The 22,252-nt window shown below is 40.5% G+C and overlaps 1 long non-coding RNA gene across 1 annotated transcript in view; it reads left to right on the top strand.

The window, feature by feature from the left end:
* The first annotated feature begins 314 nt into the window (after positions 1 to 314).
* The window catches only part of LOC116665710, a 166,380-nt gene continuing 144,442 nt past the window's right edge, over positions 315 to 22,252 (top strand). Inside the window, exon 1 of the long non-coding RNA XR_004322359.1 lies at positions 315 to 622. This is a non-coding gene — a long non-coding RNA (uncharacterized LOC116665710). The remainder of the gene's footprint in view (positions 623 to 22,252) is intronic.

Genomic DNA, 22,252 nt, shown 5'->3' with positions numbered 1-22,252 from the left:
ATGTGGAAAATAGTATATCGGCTAAAATATAAAATAGCAATAATACATGATAGAAAGTGTTACCCACCCTCCCCCATGAGTCCCCAAGCAGGGTCCTCCTGCCTGGTGTTTGAGCCAATAGAACTAAACTAAGTTTGGCTCAGAAGCAAAGGAAAACTTTATGCTTTGATCAAAGAATGAAGAGGTGCCCTAACGGGCGCTGTAGAGTCCACGCTGTCCCCACAGGACAGGCTGTGTGGGCGGGGCTGCTTCACAGGGATATCGTCAGCGGCAGGGAGGGGGTGGCGGGGGAGGTGAGGGGGGAAGGGGCGGAGTTCCCGCAGGTCTGGTGCAGCCGTGGAGCTCCCGGCTCCAGTCCGCAGGGCTGGGCACTGCGCCTCTGCACTCGGCCCGCCTCTGACGCCGCTGCCGCTGCGGCCACGCCCGCCACGGCCGGCCGCGCCCGCCATGTTGGGTTGAGTGTTGTGCGCAGCGCTTCAGGACACGGCCCTCCGAGCTGAGGTGGCCTGCGCAGCCTTTCGCGCTAAGAAATCTGGTCTGAAAGGCTGGGGGCAAGACCTCTGCACACAGCACCCTGTGAGCAAGTGAAACTAGAGGAAGCACAAAGGCAAAGGAAAAAAAGGTTAGACTGTTTTATTACCCAGATTCTATTTTTATTTCCTGGGAACTGTTAACGGACTTTGCCTGTGACGAATGTGAGACATACCCCTCACATTAACTATTTTATTGAAGTATAGTGAGTTTACAATGTGTTACTTTCTGGTGTACAGCATAATGTTTCAGTCATACATATACATATATTCCTTTTCATATTCTTTTTCATTATAGGTTACTACAAGATATTGAATATAGTTCCCTGTGCTATACAGTATAAACTTATTTATCTATTTTATGTATACCAGTCAGTATCTGCAAATCTCGAACTCCCAATTTTTCTCTTCGCACCCTGCTTTCCTACTGGTAAACATGAGATTGTTTACTATGTCTGTGAGTCTGTTTCTATTTTGTAGATGAGTTCATTAGTGTCTTTTTTTAAGATTCCATGTATAAGTGATATATGGTATTTTTCTTTCTCTGGCTTACTTCACTTAGAATGACAATCTCCAGGTCCATCCATGTTGCTGCAAGTGACATTATTTTATTCTTTTTTATGGCTGAGTGTTATTCTATTGTGTAAATATACGACAGCTTCTTTATCCACTCATCTGTCAATGGACATTTAGGTTATTTCTATGCCTTGGCTATTGTAAATAGTGCTGCTATAAACATTGAGGTGCAGGTGTCTTTTTGAATTAAGATTCCCTTTGGATATATGCCCAAGCGTGGGATTGCTGGATCATATATTAAGTCTATTTTTAGTCTTTTTGGGAATCTCCATACTGTTTTCCATAATGGCTATATCAAACTACATTCCCACCAACAGTGCAGGAGGGTTCCCTTTTCTCCACAGCCTCTCCAGCATTTATCATTTGTGGACTTTTGAATGATGGCCATTCTGACTGGTATGAGAATGGTGTGAAAACTCATTGTAGTTTTGATTTGCATTTCTCTGATAATTAGCAATACTGAGCATTTTTTCATGTGCCTAGTAACCATTTGTATGTCTTCACTGGAGAATTACTTGTTTAGGTCTTCTGCACTTTTTTGGATCAGGTTTTTTTCTGTTGTTGTATTAAGTTGTATGAGCTGCTTATATATTCTGGAATTAAACCTGTGTCAGTCACATCATTTGCAAATATTTTCTCCCATTCCATAAGTTGTCTTTTTGTTTTGTTTGTGGTTTCCTTTGCTGTGCAAAAGCTTGTAAGTTTAATTAGTTCCTATTTGTTTATTTTTGCTATTATTTCTATTGCCTGGGTAGACTGCCCTAGGAGAACATTGCTAAGATTTATGTCAGAAAATGTTTGCCTGTGTTTTCTTCTTTGAGGCTTATAGTGTCTTGTCTTATATTTAAGTCTTTAAGCTATTTTGAGTTTATTTTTGTGTAAAGTGTGAGGGAATGTTTTAACTTCATTGATTTACATGTGGGGCTGTCAGGTTTATCCAACATCACTTCCTGAAGAGACTGTCTTTTCTTCATTGTATATTCTTGCCTCCTTTGTCAAAGATTAAGTCTGTGGGTTTATTTCTGAGCTCTCTATTCTGTTCCATTGATCCATATGTCTGTTTTTGTGCCAGTACCGTGCTGTTCTGATTACTGTAGCTCTGTAGTATTGTATGAAGTCTGGAAGGGTTATTCTTCTAGCTTCATTCTCTTTCTTCAGTATTGCTTTGGCAATTCTGGGTCTTTTGTGATTCCATATACATTTTAGGATTATTTGTTCTAGTTCTGTGAAAAATATCGTGGGTATCTTGAAAGGGATAACATTAAATCTATAGATTACCTTGGGTAGTATGGCCATTTTAACCATATTAATTCTTCCAATCCAAGAGCATGTTACCCACGTCTTCAGAGTGTGCCTGCTCTTCTGTGTAGCTGAATTGTCAGTTTTTATTTTATTTGCTGTCAGAATGACTGAGTTATCACCTCAACCTTGTGTTTTCCCCCACATTTTGACCTTAAGAAGTCCTTCCAGGACTTTCCAGAGGCTGGTCTTATTGCCCCAGGTGTTCCCTACTTACTTCCATTAGACACTGACTAGAAAAGGAAAATGGCATGGTTGTCTGATGATTCTCTTAAGACCACAGTACTTCATATTTCAGTCTGGGGTCAATTGATTGCAAATAACAGAGATTCACATAAAGTACCTTAGGCAAACATTTTTGAATTTTAAAAAAAATCTCCGCAGGTTGTTCTCGTAATCAGCCAAAGTTGAGAACCACTGGTCTGGGGTTTAGAATATCTGCTCCAGGTTTCCCTGAAGTTGGTAGGATCAGCCCTTTCTCCCCATCCCCCCTCCAGCTGCCATGGGCATTATGTACAGACAGGAGGGAGCTTAGTGCTAACCAAATGCCCACAAGTCAAATGTCAGTGATGCAACATCCAGGTGTAATCTTTGATTGACAGCCTTAAACATCAGCACTTCCAAAACATCTTCACTTCTCTAAATCTACTGGGAGGAGGCCAACAGATAGGGACAAAATTTCCCCTGGTGAGAAACTATGTCTGCTGTATAATGAACAGAGTCATAAGCACAGTAGAGCTAACACATCTTAGGGAACTTTTCCTATTGTGCCTCCCTGAGATAGTCTAACACTCTAAGGATTCCTTTTTTTCCTTCCTAGGTCTTTCCAAATGCAATCATACCATCTAAATATTCTAACACCTTCAAATACCGCCCCACACCAGTCACTGGTAGCTAGATGGTATCTAGAGAAATCTTGATGCACTGTTTCAGACTGTAAAAAATTTCCTCTGGTCAAATGAATATTAAATTTCTTCTCATCTCCTTCAACCTCTTAATAGCCATTCTTTAAATCTAACAGTGAGAACCACTGTCTCTGCCAGAAAGTGTGCCAGGGCTTACTAACATCGAGGAATGTTGGTCAGATTTAGTCTATTTGTTTAGCATCACAATCAATATTTACTTTTAATCTTTTTAAATTTCTGAAGACTCATTTGGATTCCAAAACTCAGTTCTGAAATGGTTACAAGGTCTTTAATGTCAGGCAGGTCTAGTGGTAATGACCTCCCTCAGCTTTTGCTTGTCTGGGAAAGCCCTTATTTCTCCTTCATATCTGAAGGAGAACTTTGCTGGAAAGACTGTTCTTGGCTGACAGTTTTTATCTTTCAATGTTTTGAATATGGTGATTCCACTCTCTCCTTGCCTGTAGAGTTCCTGCTAAGAAATTTTCTAATAGACTAACAGGGGGTTCCCTTACGGGTTACAGTCTGGCTGCCTTTAAAATTTTTTTCTTTGTCGTTGACTTTTGATAGTTTCAGTATAATGTGTCTTGGAGAAGGTCTTTTTGCACTGAGGTAATTAGGTGTTCTGTTAGCAACATGAACTTGTATATCCAGTTTCTTCCCCAGTTTTGGGAAGCTCTCAGCTATTACTTCTTTAAGTAAACTTTCTGTCCCCTTCTTCCTCTCTTCTCCTCATAGGATTGCCTTTCCTAAAGACGTTGGATAGTTCTTGTAGAACTTCTTCATTTAAAAAAAAAAATCTTAGTTCTCTTTCCTCTTCTACCTAAATTATTTTTAGATTTTTATCTTTGAGCTTGGTAATTATCTCTTCCATATGGTCTGCTCTATTCCCAGTGCTTTCTAAGGCATTCTTCACCTCATTTTTTGAGTTCTTTTACTCCAGAATTCGTTTGGTTCTTTTAGAGTTTCACTTTCTTTGGTAAAGCATTCCTTCTGTTTGTTGATTTTATTCATGAGGTCACTGAATTGTGTTTCTGAATTTCTTGTAGCTCGTTAAGCTTCTTCACGACAGCTATGTTGAATTTTTTATCAGTTAGATTGCAATATTCCATGCCTTTAAATTTGGTTTCTGAATTATTTTCTTTTTATGGTACAGTATTACTGTGATTCTTCATGGTGTTTGGTGAGTTGTTCCTCTGCTGGTGCATTTTAAGTAGTGAAAATCTTTCTTCTCTAGGTAAAGCTTTTTTTTTTTTTTTTTAACTTGATTCTAGCAATTTTCAATAGATTGGTAATTGGTAATTAGAGGCCGTTCTTTTATTTTTCAGTAGGTGGTGCTATAGCACAAGTTTTTGATTCTCTGTGCTGCCTCTGGCTGTACTTGAGAACCCGAACTTTCTACTCTCCAATTCTTCTGTCAAGAGGTGTCATTTGAGGCCCTCATTGTCACTGCTTATGCCTCCAGGGTTGCTGGTGTCAGTGTCACTGCTGTCACTGGTATTGCTGCTTGGGGAACCCAATGGCGGCACCTCCACCATGTTCAGGAATGCCTGGGCTAAGGACACCACCTCCATAGGGGAAGGGGGAAGGCAGGCTGGGAGCTAGGGTCACAGGTGCCTTTGCCACATCTGGGATTACTGGGTTCACAGAGGCGACTGCTGCAGATGGGGGAGCCAGAGCTACAGGGACCGGGGTCACAGGCCCCACTGCCGCTGCTGCCAGTTCCCTGTGACTGTGGGTGCTGCTGCAGCCAGGAGGCTGGAGTCATGTGCAACACCTCTCTTGTTGCTACTGTGTTCTCTTGGGCTGCTGGATTAGCTGCTGGGAGGAGGGGACTGGGATTTTTGGGGCTTGGCCTTTGCTGCTCCCCTGGTTCACCTCCTCTATGTGTTCACTGCACCCATGTTTAGATATACAGGTGTATGGAACTCTCTGATGTCCTGGTGTGTTGGGCAGAGGAACTCTTGTTGAGTTATGGATGTTTTACCGGTTGTAGATTGAAGGGGAGAGACAAAGAGAGTGTCTTACATCACCTTGATGTTGATGTCACTCCCTCAAAACTCTGTCTTAATCAAAGCTTTGTACTAATTTCAATAAGCATTATACATTATACAGGGTTGCTGGCTCATAAGTCTATGAGTGGTATCAGATTTTAAAAAATCAAATTAGTGGAGACAGAAATCTCTGGTATTTGCTAGTCTGTGGCTAAAAGTTCAATCCTCCAATCATAAACTAGACCTTTATTTTTTAGCACTGAAGTGGGCTACCTGATTAAATTTAAGGCATGCATATTTGGAAGATCTTTTCAAGAGCAGACTGATAACAACACCCTTACTTCTCAATTATGTCCAACTGGTCATAAACTGGATAGGATAATACTATAACGTTAACTGGCCACAGCAATAGGACTTAATCATATTGGTCAGAGTTAAGCCAGAGAAGGCAAATGCTCTGTAAGACAGTTTTCACTCTCAGACCACTTGCACCCTCCACTGCGGTATAAATTGGCCACCAAAGCTGGGGTGGACAGAGATGTGATTGATAATCTGGGGCTTCCACCAGAGATTGTGGAATAGCTTCCACCAACGGCAGCTGAGGATTATATAACTGTACATCGAGTGTTACTCTAAGTAGAAAGGAAGGAAGAAAAAATGGAGCCTTTGGGAAGATTTGGAGGTACGGATGAGAGTGGAGTGAGAAATGCGAGCACCGCTGGCAGGGTAGACCTACACCTTCCCTAAAGGTGTGAGACCCCTGTTCTGAGAATGGGAGAAATGACCATTTGTGGATGTGATATGACACAGTGTACTAACGCCCAGTGCATGGCGGACTTTGCTTCTGCAGTATTGCTCCCTTATGTGGTGAGTGATGCACGAAGATTCAGCGCTCTGGGGAGGAATCATGCCAGAGCCAGTCAGAAGTCAGGATTTGGCTCCATGATGGCAGAGGGTGTCTACACAAAATGGCACTCCCTCCCCCAAGAAAAATGTCACCCAGTAAGTCAGCCTATCTGGAAAATGATCCAGCCATCCAACCCTATAGTCAGGGAGCATGGATTTTTTTTGTCTTTAGTACCAGAAAGACAAAATCTGGACAAACTTTTCCAAGTTGTGAATCACTGTAATTGCTATGTCCAGGAAATTCCAACCTGAAATCCACACCCCCACCCCATTGTTTCCTTTAACCTAGGAATTTTTTACTTGGTGGAGATCTAAATGCTTCTATCATTTCCAAAGGGATCCATAACGAAAAATATTTAATAGGATTTTATTTATCATTCTAGGAACTCTCCAATGGAGGAAAAAGGAGGGGGGACAAAAATTCCAAGTTAAGACATCTAATGTCACTAAGAATGCTGCTGCTGGCTTCCCTCTCTGTCCATTAATGGACCAGAGTCTGATACCCATCCACTTTGTGGACTGTTTCTCATTTACTGAAAGGGAAGCTATAAAAGGTTTGTCTATTGGCTCTAATATTGAGATAGAAAAAATTCAAGATGTCCTGTGCAGAGCTTTGCTAGTTTTGAATAGGCATAAAATAGTTTATAGGTAAAATGGAACCCCATGTCTGAAAGTGTACAGATTGGGATTTCATCCTGTTGTATATGATGGAGCCAGAGACTTAGAGATGAGGGGCAGTTCTGTCAAAGAAGTCCTTAAAAGCAGTTCACCAGTCAGAAAGCTTCAGGTAAGGAGCTCCACAACCTCCACTTCCATCCACAAGCTCAGGGAAGTCACACAAAACCCACGATACAACTTTGTTATCACCCATCTTCCAGAAATTGTCTATTTGTGTTCCCCAGTTTCTAACTGTGGGGCTGTCTTATTAATTTGCATATCAGTAGAACTTACTCCTGGTATCTACACAAAGGAGATGCTCAGAATATTTGTTGGATGGAATTCGTCTCTCCTACTGATGAAGGCATTATCTTCATAAAATTGGGACTATTTGAAATGTTTCTCAAATAATTATTTCAATTTTAAAATCTCTACTTTTTATTTTAATTGTGGCATAGACAGCTTACAATGTTGAGTCCGTTTCTGGTATATAGCACAATGTTTGTCACACATGAATATATACATACTCATTTTCACCATGAGCTACTACTACAAGATACTGAATATATTCCCTGTGCTACACAGGATAAACTTGTTTATCTATTTTATAAAATCTCTACTTTTAAGTAAAATTTTGTCCTTATAAATAATGTGGTTGGACATTATCTTGGGAATCTTTCTGTCTCTGTTTCCTAAACTGCTGAGTTTCCTAAAGGCCGAGAGCAAAGCAGCAGGGGCAAAAATGTTCAATTTCCAAAGTGAGGCTGAACCTCCTACGCAGACCCTGCTTAGGAGGGACAAAAACTGGAAGTTTTGGCTCTAATCTACTCATCCGTCTTGAGGGTATAACAGAATTGAGGTAAAGAATGTCAGGGAGTTAAAGGAAGGATTGGTTTGTTGACGGTTATCCGGAGGAGGAGGCGCTTCAGGGCCTACCGGGAGCGCTAGGATGGGATGGCGTTGCTTAGGAACACGGGAGAATCACCTGACGGACGCCTGAGGGAGAACAGGTTCTGGGGAGAGCCTGGCTGTAAGGACTTAAGGCACTAGCACGGAGGTTTATAATAACCATACTCCCCCCAAATTGCCTGCTTTTATGGGGCAAAGGAACCTAAGTAGGGAATGTTCATTTGTTGTCTCAATTCACAGCATCCTGCTAGAGATGTAGTCTGACTGGAAAGAGGCAGAGGGGGAGATTATAAACTGTCAGCTGAAGGAGAGGCACTGCCCCGCTACAGAGCTGAAGTTGGGAGAGCACAGTCAGGACCTGCTTCATAACTGGTGCTACCCAGTGAAAAAGGAAAATGCAGGGTGCTCTTGTTCGAAATTTATTAAAGTTTTCAACATGGCGACGACAGAGCATTAAACCAAGCTGGAGGCCCCGCTAAGCATGTGGTCCTGTGCGTCTACAAAGGGCTCACACCGTTGGAGCTGGCCCTGGACCCAGCAGTGAAATCACACAGCTCACGAAAGGTCCCAAAAGCTGACTCAACAGAAATAGGCATAAGCTTCTATCATAGCCAGAAAAAATCAATGTGAGATTATAGAAATGTCAGTGAAAGACATACCTCTTCCCTTTTTCCTCTTTCAACCCTCCAGGAGTCAGGGGCAGCCTAGTAAGTGGGCAGATGAGTAGAAACCAGGCAGAGAAATCAACCTGAATGTTTGTAACCACCCCACCACTTCTCCCCACTGCAGGCTTCCAATGGGAAACAGACAAAACGAAGGGAGAAGCTTAAGTTCATATGAAGTCTGGAGTTTTAAGTATTTTACAAGAAAGATATTTTAATTACTGAAATTAGATTTTTTGGGGAGGGGGGAAGGGGGACAAAAGTAACCTGACAACTTTTTTTTAACATCTGAGAAATGATGGGACTTGGCCAAGATTTATCCAAGGTGGTGATGAAAACCAGACTGACATATGATGTGGTGGCTTTACGGGGCAGTGACAGGAAAGAATATATAAATGTACTCTACCAAGGTAGCCCCAGAGAATTCTACTTGTTCACTGTTATTTATGTCACACAGACTTCTCTGGGTAGACACACACACACACACACACACACACACACACACACACACACACACACGTGCCCACATATGGATGGATGCTGTGATATACTCACATGATCCTAAAAGACTATTTTGAGGTAAAGAAATTGAACTTGTGACTTAACTGAGCAGTGTCTCAGAACTACATCAGTTACAAGCCACAGCAAAAATAGAGCTGATAAAAGAAACAAAAATTAATGTATGCTTTAAAAATACTTTTTATTGTTGCTCCACCTACATCAGAGAAACTGTCTAGGAATCTGAACTATGGAGGTAGGGGATAATTGTAGACCAAAGAAGAAGTACAAAAAAAGGCATTTTGATAAAGTGTTCAATTTTAAAGTTATAATTAAATCAGCTGTTATATACAGGCAAGACGTGTGCTTTGACTGCCCTCAAGTGTTGTTAGTTTATCACTGCAACATGATCTCAAAAGTGACTGTTTCCATCAAATTCACATTTTGAGACTATTTAACAAAGAAAGTCTGGAATAAAGAATTTTTCTTTATAGGGGGAGGGCATAGCTCAATGGTAGAGTGCATGCTTAGCATGTATGAGGTCCTGGGTTCAATTCCCAGTACCCCCATGAAAATAAGTAAATAAATAAACCTAATTACCTCCCCACAAAAAATTATGACACAACATTGTAAAATGATTATAAATCAATGAAAAATGTTAAAAAAAAGAAGTTTAATTCTCAAGTATTTTCCAAATAATCAAATGGATTAAGTAACATTATACAGTTGTGTTGAAGTATGTCCCCTCTAAACAGATTTGCAAAATTGGAGTTTTTTGTTTGTTTGTGTCATGAGCTTCCTGTGAGGCAGAAGAAGGATGTAAACAGTGCTTAGACAACTTTTTAACTTTATCGGTAATTGCTTCACGAGCTCTAAGTTAACTGATTAGTCTTTGAGGGGAGAGGGTTTAGGGATAACTTTATCTTTCAAATTAAACATGCAAACAGTCTCATTTCATACAGATACTCAGAGTTTATGCTTCGACATCTTCTAAGCGCTGTTTGCTTCCTTCTCCTTCTGCCTCACAGAAGCTCACTGCGCCCTCCCTAGGGGCTGGGTCTGCGCAGAACTGGCTGGTTGGTCTACTGTGTTGCTGCGTTGGCTTCTCCCTGGCTCTTTCAGGAGAAGAGCCAAGGTTGGCTTAGGAGGGTTGCTTATGGCTTCTGCTTCTAGAGCATCTATTCCCGGCCACGGCAGGGCCACCCTGTCTGCTGGTTCTCCACAGCCTTCTTCATCACGTCCTCCAAGGGAGCACAAGGCAACGTTTAGGTGCCCTCACATCACAAAAGAGCCCGTCTTAATGCAAAGGATCTGTCTTGGGCCCTCTTTTGTCTGAAACCTCCTATTCCTCAACGTTAGCTCCAACAGAATCTCCCGGAAGACTTGTTAAAACACCAGTGTCTTGACCCACCCCCAGAGTTTCTGATTCAGTAGTCCTGGGATAGGTCCCAAAGGCCTGTGTTTCTAACAGGTTCCCAGATGATGCTGTTGCTACTGATCCCAGGACTACCCTTTATGAACTGCTGGCTTAACCCAGTACTTCCCCCAATTGTTCACATTAAGGTACAAGTAAGAAGCAATAGCATGTGTACTTCACAAAGAGGGAAACCTAAGAGGTAAACTTTGTTGTGGAGAATGCTCTGGGTGTGTTTCCTGTTCATAGGTCTTCACCCTCCCCGGCCCCTGCCCACTGCCCACCCCACCACTGTCAGTGCCACAGGAGATCTTTCTTAGATCCTCTTCATGAGAACCTGGTGGGAAAAGCCATGAAAGTGTTGGGGCCTCTCTGAGAGGCCTGTGGCCCCCAGGACTTCCTCATTATAAAACTGGTCCATGTTTAGCTGACAGCAATTTGTGAAAATTAGCATTTCAGTGTTCCTACCAGCTGATGGCTCTCTGGATGCACCTATATATTTTTTTCCTATTGTTACCATAACAAGCTGCCACAAACCTGATGTCTTAAAGCAATACAAATGTGTAGTTCTGGAAGTCAGAAATTTGTGTGGGGCTTACCAGGCTAAAAATGGGTTGGCAGGGCAGGCATTTCTTCTGGGTGCTCTGTGGGAGAATCTTTTCCCTTGTTTTTTTCCACCATGAAGAGCCCACCTGCATTCGCTGATGGTAGATCCATTCCTCCGTCTTACAAACCATTAACGCAGGGCAGATTACTCTTCACACTGTCACCTCTATGATTCTCTTCTGCCGGCCCTCTTCTACTTGTAAGGCCCCTTTCCTTTGGGCCCAATTCATAATCTCTCTGTTTTACTCTTAGTTGATTAGCAACGAATCACAATTCCATCTGCTACCTTGAATCCCTTTTGCTGTGTAAAGTAACATACTCACAGGTTCCAGGGAGTAGGATGTGAGCGTCTTCGGGCAGCCATTATCTGCCTACCACCACTTGTCTCCAGATTTTAGGGGCAGTTTGTCCTGCGGCCTCAGTTCTCTAATGTGCCTAAAAGTGGTTGCTGATTTTTTCAATTGTTCAGTTTTCTCTTATTCTAAGGACAGGAGTGATGACATCTAAGCTCTTCACATCATCAGGGCTGACACTGTAAGTAGTGTACCTTTTTCACACTAGATCTAGAGTTGTTACATAGCCGTAACTGGATCTCTTGCATCTTTTGTCTTCAGCATTAGATGCACAATTTTTAAGACAGACGATGTGGAAGGAAGTCAGTTTCTCTGTTATAAAGACTGCTTTAAATTTGAGGAATTTAAAGCCAAAGACTGAATGTGAAAGATTTACATTTCACAAAAAGTGTTCACATAGTCTTTTTGAAAATAAGTAAGAGGACAATTGAAGCAGATACAGAGAAGACTTATTACTGAATTATAATCTGAAAGCCCTGCCTTGTATCATCTTTTATACACTTTGCACTTCAATCAAAATGTATATTCTATTCCAATTAATTGGGTTAATCTGAAAAATCTAAAAACCTAGAACACATTATTCTAGGCAAATTAAAATGTGTGTATATATCACTTAAACTGCCTTCTTATCATAGTCAAATATATTTAAATACAACTCTGAAGGTCAAGGATTTAACACTAATCTGTTAGCAATAGGGGAAAAGGTTTGAAAACTACCCGCATACTGTGATGCTGCTGAAAGGTACATAATGGAGAAGACAACTGCAGAGTGACAGGCAGGTGTGCAGGTGTGCCAAGGGACTTGCGTGATTTCCTTGCAATATGAAAGGCATTATTGCATTATGTGTGTATTCTTAATCACCAGGATCCATAATTTGATAGTAATTATGTTAACTCTCTTTTGAATTTTTTAGACAAATGTTGATACACATATTTCATTTCCCTCTGGCAAAAAGTCTCAAAATAAAGTCTTCCCTCTCTTGCCTTTTGAAAATATAACCACATAGTTGGCTAGGGACTTAGGAAATGTGATAAATTTTGTGAGGCATTCGTTTCTTTACGAGAGTATATTTCACATCATATTATATTATATCAGAGGGTGCAAACTGGCAGCCTCAGAAAAAGTTTGTTCTGCAGACGCTTTCTCTGGGCCCTATCTTTTAAAAAAAGTTAAAATTAGTTTCCAGTACTTAATAAACAGAAGAATGAAATTGTAAAATTTTGGATTTCTAGCTTTTATGTTGGAAACATATTTCCATCAATCAACAGATGAGGTTCCCTTCTTGGGGAGGGCCCAAGGAGGCACCAGAGGGCATGCCTCTTCAGTTGGCAGCATTCCTACCACTCTGCTATGATACACCCAGTCTGTGCATTAATGTCCCTGTAGACGTTTGAATTTGTACCCCTGACGCTCTCTTCAGCCACATCAGTCATTGGTGAGATCACTAGTATCCAGCAATCTCTCTTTCTCTCTCTCTTTTTTTGTTTTTTGAGTTTGGAGGTAATTAGGTTTATTCATTTATTTGTTTTTAGAGGGGGTACTGGGGATTGAACCCAGGACCTCCTGCATGCTAAGCATGTGCTCTACCACTTGAACTATATACTGTTCTCCCAGCAGTCTCTTTATAGGTGGACATGAGGTTGAAATTACATAGAAGGGCCTAGCCATAGTAATTCCAATTTTCATAAACAGCTGAATCTGTTCATCAGAGTTTGTAATCATTGGTATGCTCTAAAATTTGTAAGCCACAGTGGAAAGGAAGTCTTCTAGCCAGATAACATCTGACTCACTTTTTTGTAGTATGATTAATTATACTATAAAAAGTATTTTTAAAATCCAGTCAGGATTCTTTGGACTCATAAACACAAAAAACACTCAAACCCAAATGGGTTTAAAACTAAAAGCCAGGAGTGTGAGTTGGAATCTAGGAGATGTTTAAGAAACCAGGAGTGAGAGCAGCAGGCTTAAAAGGCAGGCCGAGTACTGAGCACACTGGGCTCTCTCACTCTCCTGCAAAGTGTCCTTGGTTCTGAGTGGATTTCTTACAATGTATCTTCTTCATCCACCTATCCTTCTTTCAATTACTTCTCCCTCTCAGTTTTAACCTTCATATTGCCACCCTGTGGCCAGCCCAGCCCATGGGTTTATCCATCTCCATTGGCCAGTTCTCAGGGAAAGGACTCTGATTGGTTTAGCTCGTCTTTTGAAACCAACCACAGGAATCATAAGACAATGTGCAGCTTCTGGATTGGTAGCTTTGGGCTAAGAGCTTGTCTTGTCCAATCGGTCACAGCCGGCGATGTGTTAACATCATCATGCTCATTATCACCGTCATCTCTTATCATCACAGTCAACATCATTGCTAACATTTAATGCATACTTACTATGTGTCAGACAATCTCCTATACACCCTAGACATGATTCATTTAGTTCCAGTACCAACTTGGGAGGCAGACACTGTTTTGACCGTATTTTGTGGATGAGGCCAGTGAGCAGGGTTGTGCGTGCTCAGCAGGGACTTGAAGGCAAGGGGCGGCTTCTCTTCCAATTGGCTGAGGGTGTGTCCAGACATGTCCAGAACAAACTATTTTCCCTTTGGGCTTGCAAAATAGGAGGTTCACAGAGAATTACAGAGTAATCCCTTCATTGAGAAATTACTAAAACTGGTTTGCAATTTGCTTTGTTTGCATGGTTGTGCATCTCTGTGCATCTGTGTAAATGTTTTACAGGCTGGTACAGTCAGCATTTGGGATAGGACAAATCCAGGGCCAGAGTTTAAAGTATATGGAGCTCTTCCACTCTTGCCCCCGTCTCTGTGCTCCCCGGTCCTATGGAACTCCTTTCTTTCTTCTCTCTTCCACTTTCCTCAGTCTCTGCTGTTGCTAGCTCCTCCAAGGTTGACCCTTTGGTTCCCTTCTCTGAAGGCTTCATCTCACCCTCAGATTTAGACCACATTGCAAAGATGGGATTTGACGACAAGGCAGGGGAGTGGCCAGACTGGGGTCACACTGGAGAATGAAAGTTGCTGCTCAATCTGAAACACCTGGATAGTCACAGGTTTTCTGCAGACTTGGTGTCTAAAGGCCAGTCACAGGTGCTGGAGTGAATTTCAAGAGTAAAGGTAGGAGCTTAGGTGAGGCCCAGCAGCCAAACACAAGTCAAAGGGCAGCGTAGTGGGTAATGCAGACACATCTGGGTGCTCCAAGAGGGAAGAAATAAGTAGTGGGAGGCAAGTCAGAAGCCAGAGGGAGCTTTGGGGAGAGTGAACACAGTGGGACAGACTTGGTCAAAAGGATGTTATAGTCACACTCGCTTGGGAGTGTCAGGAATCTACTTGCACACATCACAGACAAGGCTTCTTAAAGATAGCGACACGCTCGTTGGACTCCTGAAAACCACATGCCCCAGATTTCCCGCCACAAGGTGGTCTCAGTGGGCCTCTGCTTGTTCCTCCCTCCTTCCCTCCTCCCTTCTGTCCTTCCTCCCTTCCTTCCTCCCTTTCTTTTCTTTCTCCCTCTCTCTTGCTCTTCCTTCCTCTCTTTCTTTCTTCCTCCCTTTGTTCTTTTCTCAAATCGAGTCCTCATCCTATACCAGACACTTTTCAGGTGCTGGAGATCCAGTGGTGAATAAAACAGTTAACACTCCTTACTCCCAGGTAGTTCACATACCAGAGGTGAAGACAGACAAGAAACACAAAGTCCCACTGACATTTCTATTGCCAGCATTTACCTGATGTCATCTTTGGACACCGAGCCACAACTGACCAACGAGCCCCTATTAAGACTAGCAGCCCCTCAGTAAGCCTAGTGGATAAGCATCAAGCTAGCTTACAGCTCCCTCCTAAATACCTGATTGCCCCACGTGTCTTTATGGATGAATTGTGCTTCCTGGCCAGTTTCCAAGATCTTTGTGTTTTTTTTCTTTTGACTCTTAGTACCTTAGTGTTCTTTGCTTCTTACCCCTTTCCTTCTTATCTGGAGCAGCCTTCAGAAGATAATCTAATGTCAGCCATGTGTAGTTTAACGTGAATTTAAATCACTGTACCACCTCTCCTAGGGACACGGTCATCTTCCTTCTTAGTTCGAAAAGTGGAATGAAAGTGACTTCCCCCTACTAAAGAAATTTGAGACATCAGGGTATCAGTGAAGTAAACAGCTGTGGGAAAGCCTGTCCAAATACACACCTTCTTCATTACATGTAAAGCTGGCCTCCCTTCAGTTTTCCCTCTTGTTTTAATTAGAAGCAAAATGTTCCTCATGCCTTCTAAAAATGCTCAAGGGTAATGCAGAACTAAGCTGCCTTTCCTAATACCCCCTAGTTTAATTTCCTAATTACAGCTGTTTGCCAGCAGTTCTTTATTCATACAGGGTCAGCTTTCAGTACTCACGTGGCAGCAGCAAAGCCAGCCTTAGGGGAGGAGGAGACAGACAGCTGGAAGCCCACGGCCGATCTCACTGAGGGGACGCTGAATAGATAGGAAAAGGGTCCAAAACAAACTTAAACAGCTGAAAAGAGCAGTGTCTGCCGTTGCCTCATGCTGAAGTCGGGGCAGAGCACACCTATTCATTCCTGACAAGTTAAGGCCTCATTAACTAGACACTGCTTAGGGCAAATTAATTGTGTTGAAAGAGAAAGTGCCCGTCAATGCGTTTAACTGTGTCGCTATTATTAGAACCTTTACATTTCATGTTCTGTGTAGGGTGGAGACAAGACCTTGCTCAATAAATGATCATAAAGAGGGTGTTTCTTGTGTGTTTAAATCAGACTAAAAAGTGTCCAGCTATGCGCTAATAGCAACCTAGTCTCTAAAAATAAACTCTGTGTCTGTGACTTACAATGCTGGCTTCATCGAGAGTCTGTTTTGCATGGTTTTTCCATGCCCAGAAAAAAAGAGGTGTGGTTCTTACTGCAAACATTTTTGAGAATCTATTTGATGACTTTGTAGGACCCAAAAAGCACCTAAGAATTACTCATATTGCTGGCCCCAGAGTAACTGAAATGATCATAGCGATTGTTTTTTAACTCCCTACAGATGTTGGAAAATTACAAGTCTAATGCTTTGTGAAAATATGACTCTCCCTATGCCTGACTCCTTTATTTTAATGAATGGAATTCTTTAAAAACTTGGAATTGTGCATGTTTGGTTACTCTAGGCAATAATTAAGATTCATTATTATGCAAAGCTCCAGAAAATTGAAACTGAGTTGCTGTATTTCATAAGCTTGTCAAAAGAAAAGTTTTTTCCCCCTGCTTTTATTGCCCCTATTTCTCCTTATATTTTATTGAAGGATGGCTAATAATGCTCATTTTGAGGGGTCGGGGAGAACAGGACAAATTTTCCCAAAATTCCAACATTTTCTTATAAAATGAGATTCTGTGAAGCAAGAAGTAATACAAGAAGTGATATAGCCCAGCCTTCCTCAGGTTTTCCTTTCCCACATTTTTCACAGGAGAAATTGATGGCCAGAAAGATGAAGTCATTTTCAAAGGTGACAAATCAATTGGGTAAAGAAGAACTAGGATCTATGTTCTCCAGACTTCTGGTCCTATGTTCTTACCACTTATAAAGAACAAAGGTAGGAGGGAGATTTTTATGAATATAATGTAAATTTAGTACATTTCTTTAGCTCTGTGCATGGTGCATGCAGTTTTATAGCAAAGCCTTTGGAAAGTTTACATAAAGAAGGAAGAACTAGCCCACTTCTGGAAAAAAAAAAAAAAAAGAAAGGAGAGAGAGAAACGTATTTTACTTGAAATATTTTGCTAATTGTATAGGGAGTATTCTGGAGAGGCTAGAATGAACAGCCATTACTTTTTGGCAGTTGAGAAATTAAGTTGGCCTTGATACATCTCTCTGCTAGTGAAATCTACACCAAATCAAGCATATTCACTTGGTATTCCAAGATCCAGAGAGCAAAACTTCTCTATTCAAGCCATGTAACTATCAGAGTTCCTCTTGGAAGTAACCAAAACTAACTTTTTGGATGAGCTAAATACAAAAAGAATTTCTCAAAAAAGGTTATTGGATACTCATAAAATTTCCAGAAAAGCTGGAATGTTAGGCACAGAAAACAAGCAGGAACCAAAAGAAGACGGAGCACCAGGAACACAGCTAAGATTACTCCTCAGGAAACATTGGGATGGATGTAATGGCCACACCTGTGGGATGACAGATGTTGCCCCTGCCAGTCTTGCGCATTGCTTGCCATTGGCATCATTGCCAGAGCTCATCCTGGAACTATTGTATGTGCTATCTGCACCAGGACAAAATCTCCTTTGTCCCTGCATCTTTGCATCACTTGCCCTACAGTAGATTTACTGGCTGAGAGTTTCTGGCAATGTCGAGGTTATATGCCTTTATCCTAGCTGCTACAAAAGCTGTAAAAGTAAGCACCTGGCATTTCCTGCTTTTGTGAACGTCAAGAGTAATGGATAATTCCTTACCCCATTCCTTACCCAAGAAGGATAGGGGTACACATGACAGGCAGCCAACACCACCAATGACATCAGCCTGACAGACATCCAGAGCAAATTGTGTTCATATTATACAGTTAAGAGAGGAAAAACAGCCATTTTGAAAAACACCTACATAATAAACAATTAAAATGATAAGGAAGAAGAGCTGTATAACCCAATGAATGTATAACAAAGAGTCCTCCCCCCACTCCAAAATCTAAACCATGTCTACCACTACCGAGTTGCATAACCTTGAATAGGTCCCTTCACATCTCTGGTTCTGTTTCATTATATTATGGGTGAAGGAATTGGACCAAGTGATCTTAAGCTCTCTTCTTGCTGTGGCAGCCTCTAAGTCAAACATGAGAGTATCAAAAAAGAGTTGGTGGCTTACTTACTCTTGTGGCTTGGTAAACCAGGTTATCGATTGGAACAATCATGAAGTTGAAAGCAGGTTTGTGCAGACAGGCAAGAAAGAAATCTAAGGTTAATTATGTTTTAAAAAAAATTTTATCACTTGTTTTCTGATCTAAGAATTCTTTGGAAAGAAAAGATTTAAAAAATTTCTCTTAAGGGGTAAAATATTTTTATCACCAGGTAGGAAGCAGAAAATCATATACTGGAAAGGCAATTGGAGTAGCCGATTTGGATTTGTTGGTGAGAATTTGTGCTGGTAAAGCAGAGAGGCATCGAGGGCACCTTGCAGACTAGGACTGTGTTTATTTCTGCATCATCAGTATCATCATTTTCAATGCTGTAACTTACCATAATTACCACTGGCATCAACTGACAGGCTTTGATTTCTAATACCCAACTTGATAACTACTTCCTATAACCTGAAGCTTCTCTTAAAAAAGTCTAAAGAAGCTCTGAAGATGAGGGAAAATTAAAATTTCTTGAAAAAGAATTAAATATCTAGAAGTTAGTTTCAGAATAATTAAAAAGGTATAAAAGAGGTCTGGCTAAGACATAATATTGAAGGGGGTCTTTTTATCTTTCTCAGATCTTACCTCTATTCATCCTTCATTGTTTATGATAGAAATCCTGTGACTCTCACGAGAACACAGGGATAAGAATCATGTGACTACATTTATATAGAAAGAACATGACTTGGAAGACTGGACTCTATAATATCAGCTCTGCTCAAATTCTGAAATCCTGAGTAGAGTTTTCTTTAAAAGGAAGCTTCCTGTGGGTAAAATAAAGTGAGAACCTGTAGTGACAATCTTTGCTACTCAGTCCTTTAGGTAGATAACCAACCTTGAAGTTACTGTGGGGTCCTTCATCATTAGGGATCAAGGGGACGTCTGGACAATTATGTGTTTTTAAACAATCTTTAAAAATTTTTTTTAATATCATGGCTTTTTTTTGGCTTGCATCTGACTTTATTTATCTATTTATTTATCCTTTTTTGTTTGTTTTTTGGGGGGAGGTATTTATATATATATATATTTAATGGAGGTACTGGGTTAAACAATCTTTGGACAGTGTTCTGCTTTTAATTTTCTGAGAAAAACTCTCATCCTTATCATGAATGCATATTTCACTATGACTCTATTTTCCCCAAATGTGAAATTTACAAATTGTAGCAATCAGTAAACATATAGTCTTATGATGTACCCAAAGCTACACATTAGTATATTAATAATCAATTTCACAATACTGCATATATAAATCAACTTCCTAGAAGAAAATCCTGAATATGCTGGCATATGTTAGAAAATATATGCAGAGAATATTTAATGGACACATTAACATGAAAACATTTGAAAAGATGTGAATGGTTAGCAATAATAATGCTAATTTTTGAGGTAAAGAAGTTAAGTAGCTACAAATAATTTTTGAGTAAAAATAACTGTGCTTTCTCAATCTTTAGTCATAGGAAAAGGGGAATAAAAACACTAAGAGAATTATTTAAACAGTAGTTTATACTGAAACACTTTAATTAAAAAGTCCATTAAATATTTTAAACCAAAGAAGTATTTGGCAATCCAACTCTAGGCAACTGAAATTTGGCTGTAGTATTTCATATACCTGTTAAACTATGGATAAAGGCTTTAGGTTCTTTTTAATTTGTTTTCCTATTCATCTTTGGCATTTGGAATAGATTCGCTAATTATTGGGTGTGGATGTCTGTGGCTTGAGCTTTTCTCCTGAGGAATCAATATTTATTTAATGATTTTTTTTTTAAGACAAAATTGTCGTCTGTTTTTTCAGGGTGGTCCTGGTACTTTCCAGTTGTAAAATAAAAATCAGCTGAGACTCAAGAAATTCACACGGGTTAAGGTTAAAAGGAGAATTTTGGTTCTGTTAGAATTGAAACTCAGACTGGTCAGAACCTCTAATCATTTTTTCCATGTAAACATATGGCCATATTATTCAGGAGAGTAATCACTATTGAATCTAAGGCAAGTTTTAATGTAAGTCTTTATTCTTTCCTATTAAAACTCAAAATGGTGTCCTTAGTTCCCCAGTCTCCACTCCCTACACACTATTATATATCCTAAGCCAAGATTAAGAAGGTGAATAAATTCAGCACTAACAAAATGAATCCTTTGGCCTCTGCAAAATCAAGTCAGTTCATCCTGAGCCAAGAAGAGGAATATACTTTTGTTCTGATGTATTAAGCCAACGTTTTTCAATTATTTTAAAAATGCCCCTTTAGTTAGAAAAAGCATAAAACTTAACTTTAAAACAATTTGTTTCAAACAGCCAATTCATCTTTAGAAAAGTGTAAGAGAACATAAATAAGGATTATCATCCCTTGTTCTACAGAGGAAAGTGATAATAATCATTCACTGACCCATTAGCTGTAAAACAATAAAACCCTGGGGAAAAGGTTAATATTTAGACAATCTTGGCATCTGAGGTAAGTTTAGAAAAATAGGAAAGCCGCATTAAAACAAAAAGAAAGAAAAGATTTTAAAAAGCTAAAAACAGACCAGATGTTGACTGCTGGACGTCAATGGCAACAAGAGAAAACAACACATGTGGATTTAATGTTCTTTCCTCAGACAGACTCTCAGAAAAACAGATTCTCTGAGAGATCCAACCAATTATGTTTGACTGTAAACCACTGTCTAACACACCCCACCGCATTCCTGTGCCTGGAAAAATAAGAGGGATGGAGATGAGTAGGCTTGAAGGATAGGTCCAAATGTCAAGGAGAAGAGTCAGAAAATTACCAGTGACTGAAATAAATAAAAGCTCACACTGTGTGAATATCTCACCATTAGCATCAAGCCACATTTTCATTTGCCTGGAGGAAAGCCTACCAGATACTTCATGGCCTAGATATCAGTGATTGGGATGTAAGTGAGAAAAGTGAGTCTCACACTTAACGTCATTTGTAGAGAATCACCCAGCTGGAAGGTTAAAATAAAAATGGATTTGATAATTGGCTGTGTTTGCTTTTAGCCTCCACAAACCTCTTCCGGCTTATGCAATCTCTAACTTAATCAGGGACATTCCCAACCAACCAGATTTTAAAACTTGTTCAGAAGATATAGAAGAAAAAGCCCAGAATGGACCTCTGAACCTGAGACCCTTCATTAGATTTCTTTTTTTATTTGCTGCCTCATAGCTGTATGATGCTAAAATTAAATTCTCTGGGTCTTTTCTCTTAATAGTCTTCCAGTAACTGATAGGTCACAAGGTCACGATGTGATCTAATAAACAAGAGTGAAAACACAGAGTTCCCTCTTAGGAGGATTTCACAGTCTAATGCAGGAAGACAGAAAGGCAATTAAGTATGATAATACAGTGCAGGTAAGTGCTGAGAGACAGGAAAGCACAGAAAACCTTGAAAACACAGATATGTGCACTAACCCCACCCTGTGGGGTGGGGGACACAGAAGTCTTCCTCAAAGAGGTGACCATTTTGCTGAATCTTGAAGAACTGGTGCAAGTAAACCAAGCAAAGATGCGAAGAAAAAGACATTCTGGGCAGAGTGAAGGTCCTGAGCAAGAACCTGGAGACTGAGAAAGCATAGGAATTCCAGAATCTATAAGCTGTTGCATGAGAGGAGGAATTTTGTTTTGTTCACTGATTTACCTGCAGTGCCTCGAAAAGTACTAGGCTCAAAGGAGGTTCAAGACCATGAATGGTTAAATAAATAAATCCAGTCATTTATTAACAGGCACTTTTGACTGTTGAATGGAGAGGCAATTTTAAAGGGACAGAAGAGGGAACAGGGAGACTGGTCAGGAGACGTTGGCACTAGTCCAGTTACCAGATGATGGAGAGTTAGACAAGAGCAATGGCAGTGAAGGGGAAGGAATGTGGGAGGAGCTGAGGTGTATTTTGGAAGTGGAGTCAAGGAACTTGGTATTAGGAAGAATGAAGTGATCAAGGATGTCTACGATGTGACTGAAGTCATCCAGGAGTTGTATGTTCTCTTCAAACTGAGTAGTAGTAATGAGGGTGGAGATAAACCCAAGTAAGCAGTAGTCATGGAGCATTAGTATTTAAATAATTGAGGTACTTAGC

The sequence above is a fragment of the Camelus ferus genome, chromosome 1, assembly GCF_009834535.1.
Source record: "Camelus ferus isolate YT-003-E chromosome 1, BCGSAC_Cfer_1.0, whole genome shotgun sequence".
Lineage (NCBI taxonomy): Eukaryota > Metazoa > Chordata > Mammalia > Artiodactyla > Camelidae > Camelus > Camelus ferus.
Note: the sequence above shows the minus strand (reverse complement) of the source record. Positions and strands in the feature narration are given on the sequence as shown.